The sequence below is a fragment of the Otolemur garnettii genome, unplaced genomic scaffold, assembly GCF_000181295.1.
Source record: "Otolemur garnettii isolate 467f Iridium unplaced genomic scaffold, OtoGar3 scaffold00047, whole genome shotgun sequence".
Lineage (NCBI taxonomy): Eukaryota > Metazoa > Chordata > Mammalia > Primates > Galagidae > Otolemur > Otolemur garnettii.
In genome coordinates, this window is record NW_003852442.1 from 13082107 (window position 1) to 13091327 (window position 9221).

Consider the following 9221-nt stretch of genomic DNA (forward strand, 5'->3'; position numbering starts at 1 on the left):
TTTTTTTTTTGGTGGTTTTTGGCCAGGGCTGAGTTTGAACCTGCCACTTCTGGCATATGGGGCCGGTGCCCTACTCCTTTGAGCCACAGGAGCCACCCTGGGGGTCCTCAAACTTTTTAAACAGGAGGCCAGTTCACTGTCCCTCAGACCATTGGAGGGCTGGACTGCGGGCCCCGGGACAAGACAGCTGCTAAGCAGGATAGGCAGCAGTGGCAAAAACACCCAGAGGGCCAGATAAATGTCCTTGGCAGGCTGCATGCGGCCCTCGGGCTGTAGTTTGAGGACGCCTAAATCTTGACACCAAAATTTTAGGCTCTAGATTGCAATTCCTAAAATTCTTGACCCAACTTTGAGTCATGAAACCAATGAACACTCAATCTTGAGATGAAAAGACCTATGTAGGCTGGGCATGGTGGCTTACTTAATCTTAGCATTCTGGGAGGCCGAGGCAGGAGGATCCCTTGAGCCCAGCAATGTGAGGTTGCTGTGAACTAGGCTGATGCCTCTGTACTCTAGCTTGGGATAACAAAGTGAGACTGTATCAAAAAAGAAAAAATAGGGCTGGACGCGGTGGCTCATGTCAGTAATCCTAGCACTCTGGGCGGCTGAGGCAGGTGGATTGCTTAAGCTCAAGAGTTTAAGACCAGCCTGAGCAAGAATGAGACCCCATCTCTACTAAAAATAGAAAAACTGAGTGAGGCAAGAGGATCACTTGAGCCCCAGAGTTTGAGGTTCCTGTAAGCTATGATGATGCCATGGCATTCTACCCAGGCTGACAGCTTGAGACTTTGTCTTAAAAAATAAATAAATATAGGCTCCGTGCCTTTAGCTCAGCAAGTAGGGCACCAGCCACATACACTAGAGCTGGTGGGTTCAAATCCAGCCCAGGCCTGCCAAACAACAATGACAACTATAACAACAACAACAACAAAAAAATAGCCAGGTGTTGTGGCAGGTGCCTGTAGTCCCAACTACTTGGCTCGGCACCCGTAGCCCAGTAGTTATAATGCCAGCCACATACACCAAGGCTGGCAGGTTCAAACCCAGCCCGGGCCAGCTAAAACAATGACAACTGCAACAAAAAAAAGTCGGGCATTGTGGCGGGCACCTGTAGTCCCAGCTACTTGGGAGGGTGAGGCAAGAGAATCGCTTAAGTCCAAGAGTTTGAGGTTGCTGTGAGCTGTGACATCACAGCACTCTACCAAGAGTGACATAGTGAGACTCTGTCTAAAAAATAAGTAAAATAAAAATAAATAAATAAATAAAAAGATCTGTGTATAATAAATCAAGGAGAAGTAGAAACTTCGCAACAGTACCAAGACTGTATTTCTAATTAACAGCTGTAAAAAGAGCCAGAACTTCTTAGTTACTATAGGTCAATCCCGCATCCACTTTTTTTTGAGACAGGGTCTTATTCTGTCACCTGAGCAAGAGTGGCATGTCATCACCATAGCTCACTGCAACCTCAAACTCCTGGGCTCAAGGGATCCTCCTGTCTCAGCCTCCTGAGGACTCCTGGGACTACAGCCGCTCACCACAACACCCAGCCTATTTTTTCTATTTTTAATACAGATGGGGTCTCACTTTTGCTCAGGCTGGTCTTGAACTCCTGAGTTCGAGGGATCCTCCCACCTGGACCTTCCAAAGTGCTAGGATTACAGTTGTGAGTCACCACACCCAGCCCTACTTCATGAAAGATAAAGAGCAAGGTCTTGCCCAGATTCCTCCTTTCCTTCACTCTCAGGCTTCTCCAGTTCTACCCAACTCTTATGCTGCTTTCTCAGCCTCTCTTCTCTGTCCAGCACTGAGTTATCTTCCACTCTTCAAAGGCCCATATTGAGAAACAATCAGGGCAGCTCTGTAGGTAGAGTGCCAGCCCCATATACTGAGTGTGGCAGGTTCGAACTGGCCCAGCCAAACTGCAACAAAAAATAGCCAGGCGTTGTGGTGGGTGCCTGTAATCCCAGCTATTCGGGAGGCTGAGGCAAGAGAATCGCCTGAGCCCAGGAGTTGGAAGTTGCTGTGAGCTATGACGCCACTGCACTCTATAAAGTGAGACTCTGTCTCTAAAAAAAAGAAAGAAAGAAAGAAAAACAATCGAACTTTGCCAAGTGACATACTTACAAAGAATAAGCACACACACAAAAAAAAAAGAAGGTTGGAAATATATCATAGGAAGCACAGCAGAATTACAGGCCTAGAATAAAAGAGCCTGGTTGGAAAGCAAGTCTGGTGACAAAACAAGAAGCAAAAGGCATGGGTGACCTGAGGAAGAGGAATGTCCCTGGGTCGGGACTGCCGGGTCTTGGTATCTTCCTAGAAGTAATTACTAGTATTTGCAATAGTGATTTAAATCACTGAAGGTTCATTTATAAGCTGGGAGGGGAAGGCAAGGGCAGGAATAGGGAACTGCAACCTTCAAAACAAAGAAAATAAAAACATTCTAGTTGGAATCTAAGGGAAAGGAGATCCATTTCCCACCTCTCAGAAATTCCAGAATCCATAAATAGTCCTACATGACTCAAAGTTGCTCAAAAGCAGCTCACCGATTTGATTCCAGTGGGAGGAGTTTATGTCCACATGCCCACGCCACCTCTCACTAATGACAGGTGGCAGAACCAGACCTAGACTTGGAAGACCAAGATACAACAACTCCCAGCTCTTTTACTTCTCAGCTACATGACCTCCTGAGTGTCATGTCACCTATTAAGGCCAGTTGTTTTCAATCTATAAAATGGCGGCATGCCTAACAAACAACACGCGTTCAGTGTGTTTGGTAGAACCAATACATATTCTCAACATCAAAAACCTATCATCCACCCTTCTTGGAGGTCTCTAGATTGGTTGTGAACCAAACTGTAGAATTTGCCCCTCAAATTGATTTTAGCAGCAGTACAAAGATGCAGTCAGAAGAGAAGCCTCCTAAAGAAGAAAGCCATTAGCTTGTGGTTTTCAAAAAGGTCTTTAATGGAGAATGAAACCAAGTTCCCAGAGACACAATGCTTTGCTGTACTTCACCTACGCCACTATACACCAAGATTCATTTCAAATTTTAATCTATAGCACGAAGCCCTCATGTTGGATGTGTATCCATCCACCCTACTCCCTTGGCGACCTCAAATTGATTTTAGCAGCAGTACAAAGATGCAGTCAGAAGAGAAGCCTCCTAAAGAAGAAAGCCATTAGCTTGTGGTTTTCAAAAAGGTCTTTAATGGAGAATGAAACCAAGTTCCCAGAGACACAATGCTTTGCTGTACTTCACCTACGCCACTATACACCAAGATTCATTTCAAATTTTAATCTATAGCACGAAGCCCTCATGTTGGATGTGTATCCATCCACCCTACTCCCTTGGCGACCTCAGTCCAAATGTTATACACGTGCTACCAGCTTCCACAGGTATGTCTCCAGCCCAGGTTTGTCTCCAGACTTCCAGATCTAACTGCCCACAATGTCGTCCCTCAGATTCCTACTCGATTCCTACTGGGTGCTTGGTGTAACAAAATCGAGCCCCAACCCTGCTACTCCCCCAGCCTTCCTGGTCTCGGCTAATGACAACTCCATTCTTCCGTTTGTTCACGCCAAAGACCTTGGAGTCGCCCTTGACTTCCTTCTTCCTCTCACACCCCACATCCAACTCAACTCATTCACAGATCCTGCTGGCTGCTCTTCAGAACAGACCCAGGATGCATCTTTCACCTGAATTATGGCCACAGCCTCCTAAGTTGTCTCCCTGCGTCCATCCTGCCTGCCCTTTCTTCTTCCTCCACAGTCATCAGAGTGAGTTTATTAAAGGCAGGTTGGATTGTGTCCCCTCTGCAGCTCAAAACCCTCCAATGGCCCCCAACTCGACAGCATCCTGACAATGGCCTACAAGGCTTCCCAAACTTCCCTTTCTCCCTCCCACACCCATCACCACTCTGCCCCCTTCCTGCTCTCTCACTCCCCTCCAGCCACACTGGCCTCCTGGCTGCTCCCCAAACTGCCAGCAGCACTCCTTCCTCAGGGATTTTGAACTTGCCATCCCCCTGCCTCGACCCCTCTCTCCCATTCGGCATCAATGTCCTTTCCCTCAGTTCCTTCGGATCTTTACCCAGCTGTCACCTTCTGAGGGAGGCTATGCTAAGAATCCTATTTAAAACTGCAACCCCACCCACCATCCCACATCCCACTTCCTTGCTTTATCACAATAGAATGTGTGTTTTACTTGGTTATTATTGTGCCTTTCTCCAATAAAATTTAAGATCCACAAGGGCAGGGATTTTTGCCTTTCTTGTGTACTGCTATATTCCCAGCATTTAGAACAGAAAGAAAACGGAAGCCAGACGTGCAAGGCACATATACACTTTTTTAATTTTCTAGGAAACACATTTTAAAATGTATAAAAAAAAAGATGAGGCTGGGCATAGAGGCTCATACCTATGATCCTAGCACTCTAGGAGGCCGAGACAGGAGAATCGCTTGAGCTTAGGAGTTTGAGACCAGCCTGAGCTACAGCAAGACCCAATCTCTACTAAAAATAGAAAAATTGCCAGGCGCAGTGGCTCATGCCTATAATCCCAGCACTGTGGGAGGCTGAGGCGGGGAGAGCACTTGAGCTCAGGAGTTTGAGACTTGTCTGTGGAATACTGAGACTCCCAACTCATGAAAAAAAAGAAAAATCCAGCTGGATGCCATGGCAAGCACCTATAATCCAACAGCTTCCAAAAGCTGAGGCAACAGGATGCCCACAGCCTGAGTCTGAGGTTGCAGTGAGCTAAGACACCACTACACTCTACTCAGGGCATGGGGGGGACTCTGTCTCAACAAAAATAAGTAAATCAAAAATAAAAATAGAAAAATGAGGCTGGACACGGTGGCTCACACCTGTCATCCTAGGCACTCTGAGAGGCTGGATTGCTTGAGCTCACAAGTTCAAGACCAGCCTGAGCAAAAAGCAAGACCCTGTGTCTCTACTAAAAACAGAAAAAACTGAGGTAAGAGGATAGCTTGAGCCCAGGAGTTGGAGGTTGCTATGAGCTATGATAATGCCATGGTACTCTACCCAGGGTGATAGCTTGAGACTCTATCCCCCACCCCCGAAAAAAAAAGAAAGAAAGAAAGAAAAAGAAGAAAAAAAAATTATCTGGGTATAGTATGTGGTGGTACACACCTGTTGTCCTGGCTACTTGGGAGGCTGAGGTAGGAGGATTACTTGAACCCAGGAGCTTGAGGTTGCTGTGAGCTGGGAGAGGCTCCAGCACTGTAACCTGGGCAACACAGCAAGATTCTGTCTCCAAAAATAAATAAATAAATAAAAGAAAAAGAAAAATATGAAATTAATTTTATATTGCATTTAATCTAAAATGTTATCATTTATAGCATATCATATTTACATAATCACTTACTATAACATAAAAAGTATCAATGAAGGCTCAGAACCCGTAGCTCAGCAGCTAGGGCGCCAGCCACAAACACTGGGGCTGGCAGGTTCAAACCCGGCCAGGCCTGCCAAATAACAATGACAATTACAACCAAAAAAAAAAACAGCCAGGTGCCTGTAGTCCCAGCTACTTAGGAGGCTGAGCCAAGAGAATCACTTAAGCCCAAGAATTGAAGGTTGCTGCAAGCTGTGACACCACAGCACTCTACCCAGGGTGACAACTTGAGACTCTGCCTCAAAAAAAAGGCAGGAATGAAATACTTTTTTTTCCACACTAAGTGTTCAAAATCCAGAATATATTTTGTGCTCACAGCATAGTGTGCCTAGAGGGCACCACAGAGCACAACATAACTCTACAACAATGGCTGGTGAAGAACAGGTACTTAAATATTCATTGAATAAACAACTGTTTTCCCAGGAAGAGGCCACTACTATATAGTACAGGTTTTTCTAAACTTCAATTACACCCTATAGTCACAACTTTCTGTGACCTATACTACGTTTTCCATAAAATGTCATATCTTTTATACTCGGAAAACACATTTATAAGTAAAACTTGCAGTTGCTTCTATAAATTGAAAAGAATAGATCTAGGAATTAAAGGTCTGGACTTGAAGCCAAGCACAGAGACTCACACCTATAATCCTAGCACTCTGGGAGGCCAAGGCAGGAGGATCACTTGAGCTCAGGAGTTTGAGACCAGCCTAAGCAAAAATAAGACTCCAACTCTACTAAAAATAGTAAAACAGGGTGGCACCAGTAGCTCAGTGGGTAGGGCGCCAGCCACATACACTGAGAATGGCAGGTTTGAACCCAGCCCAGGCCAGCTAACACAACAATGACAACTGCAACAACAACAACAAAAAATAGACAGACGTTGTGGCAGGTGCCATAGTCCCACCTACTTGGGAAGCTAAGGCAAGAGAATTGCTTAAGCCCAAGAGTTTGAGGTTGCTATGAGCTATGACACTATAGCACTCTACCCAGGGAGACAGCTTGAGACTCTGTCTTAAAACAATAAATAAATAAAAATAGAAAACAAGCCAAATGTTGTAGCAGGCGCCTGCAGTCCCAGCTACTCAGGAGGCCAAGGCAAGAGGATAGCTTGAGCCCAAAAGTTTGAGGTTCCTGTGAGCTATGACACCATGGCACTCTATCCAGGGAGACAGAGTGAAACTGTCTCAAAAGAATAAATAAATAAAAATAGAAAAGCTAACTGGGAGTTGTGATGGACGCCTGCAGCTACTTGGGAAGCCAAGGTAAGAGATCTCTTGACTCCAGGAGTTTGAGGTTGCTGTAACCTTTCATGCCACAGGACTCTACTTAGGGCACAGAATGAGGCTGTTTAAAAAAACATGGGGGCCAGGCACGGCGGCTACATGACTGTCGTCCTAGCATCGTGGGCTGAGGCTGTGGATTGCCCTGAGCTCACAGATTGAGACCAGCCTGAGCTAGAGAGGCAATAGCCAGAGCTAAAAATAGCTGGGCATTGTGGCAGGTGCCTGTAGTCCCAGATACTTGGGTGGCGAAGGCAAGAGAATCACTTGAGCCTAAGAATTTGAGGATGCTGTTAGCTATGACACCACAGCACTCTACCAAGGGCGACTAAGTGAGACTCTGTCTCAAAAAAATAAATAAATAAATTGGCTCTATTTCTTTTTTTTTTTTTGAGACAGAGCCTCAAGCTGTCCCCCTGGGTAGAGTGCCATGGCATTACAGCTCACAGCAACCTCCGACTCCTGGGCTCAAGCGAGTCTCCTGCCTCTGCCTCCCAAGGAGCTGGGACCACAGGCACCCGCCACAACGCCCGGCTATTTTTTGGTTGCAGCCGCCATTGTTGTTTGGCGGGTCCGGGCTGGGGATTCGAACCCGCCACCTTAGGTGTACGTGGCTGGCGCCTTAGCTGGTTGAGCTATAGGCGCCGAGCCTCTATTTCAAAAAATATAAAAGCCTAGACTTCAGTCCCTGCTCAGTAATTTATTAGTTCTGGGATCTAAGGTAAAAATTTCACTGGGCCTCAGTTTCTTCATCAGTAGAACAGGGGCAACACTGATCTTCAGAAGACTGTAGAGAGTAACTGTAATTATTACAAATTTGAGGTTCGGGGGAAAAAAGATTAAATGAGATGCTGTTATAAGTTCTTCAAAAATGGGAAAGGGTGGCACCTGTGGCTCAGTGAGTAAGGTACCGGCCCCATATACCAAGGGTAGTGGGTTAGAACCTGGCCCTGGCCAAACTGCAACAAAACAAATAGCTGGGCGTTGTGGTGGGCACCTGTAGTCCCATCTATTGGGGAGGCTGAGGCAAGAGAATTGCCTAAGCCCAAGAGCTGGAGGTTGCTGTGAGCTGTGACGGCACAGCACTCTACCCAGGGCAAAAAAGTGAGACTCTGTCTCTAAAAAAAACAATGGGAAAGAAAACATTAAGTGAAAGAGAATAAGGAGGCAATCCAAGCCTGTCTCGTACCAGCAACATATGGCAAGCTTGGATGACAAGAAAAAAGATGACAGAAGATTTGGGCTCATATCCCTTATTTGCCACTTACAGCTGTGTGATCTTTAGAAATTCATTTATTCACCAAACATTTAGCGAGTACCCACAATATGCCAGGCACTAGGCTAGTATCCAAATAAAATAAGAATCCTTGAAGGATTCTCAGTCTAGCAGGAAGAAAGAGATCAGTAAATAAGAAAGAGCAATAAAATTGTTTTTAAAAAATTGAGTCCTAAAAAAAAAAAAAAATTGGGTCCTCTCTCTTAGGTCTGTTTATTCCTTGTGAAATGAGAGTAACACCTTCCCAACCTAATGGTGCCACTACAAAAATTAACTTTTAAATGTTTGCAAACTACTCAAAGAACTTGAACTCATAATACATGAGCACAGTACTTTTGTTCCCCCTGCTTGTAACCCAAAACGACTCTGGCTCCTGCGAATGTCCCATTTCAACATTTGTTCCAGTTATACTGCATTCTTGAAACTCATTTCACTTCTGCAAACTTCAGTGAACAGTAAGAGAAAAAGACAAGGATGAAGGGGCTTTTAACTCAAATATTCAATCTCAAACTCATAAACCAGGTCACAGTACTAAGGAACACAACACAGACCTCTCGGTCACCCTAACTAGTTACAGTTTGTCAAGATAAGGAGTCACATGACAAGTGATGCTGAATAATTTAAACCCAAGAAGAGGAAAAGTCAGAAGACCGTATAAGCAGACACTTCTCTGTCCAAGATTTCAGCAGTCACTATGTCGCTGAGGTAATGCAGGGCTAGGTCGCGGTCAACAACAGTTCAGCCTGAAAAGCCATTGTATAAGCACAGCAAAGTGCCCACATTTCTTTCTTTTTTTAATTTTGATGATGACCTGATGAGGGAAAAATCTCAAAGGAAGATGCTCTAAATGGCTAGGTGCCCAAGAAGTGGAAACCCTACAAGCAGGAGGACTTAGTGGGTGCGACGAAAGCCAGACGATCCAGATTCAGTGATCCCTCCTGAAGTTTAAAAACTGAGTGGAACCGCAATCCGAGTCTCGGGTACCAATCATTTCCACGGAGGACGGAGGAGACTCTCAGGCGGGGTTCAGGCAGCATCTTCTTCCTCAGTTCGCCCTCTCCCCCACGCCATACGCCCATTCCCAGGCACCCCCTTCCATGGAGCTCGGTTCCAAGTCGCCCCTTCCTCGGGTCCCGATCCCTCCACAAAGACTCCTCCGTCCCTGGGCACCTAGGCTCCGCTCCCCTTCCGGAGGACTCGCTCCCGCCGCACCCCCGGCCGCCGGGCGCCCACCTCGGAGCTGCCC

The 9221-nt window shown here is 45.9% G+C and overlaps 1 protein-coding gene across 1 annotated transcript in view; it reads right to left on the reverse strand.

The window, feature by feature from the left end:
• WWP2 (WW domain containing E3 ubiquitin protein ligase 2) overlaps positions 1 to 9221 on the reverse strand; it is a 156490-nt gene that overhangs the window by 146940 nt on the left and 329 nt on the right. The gene's annotated exons all lie outside the window — the stretch shown is intronic.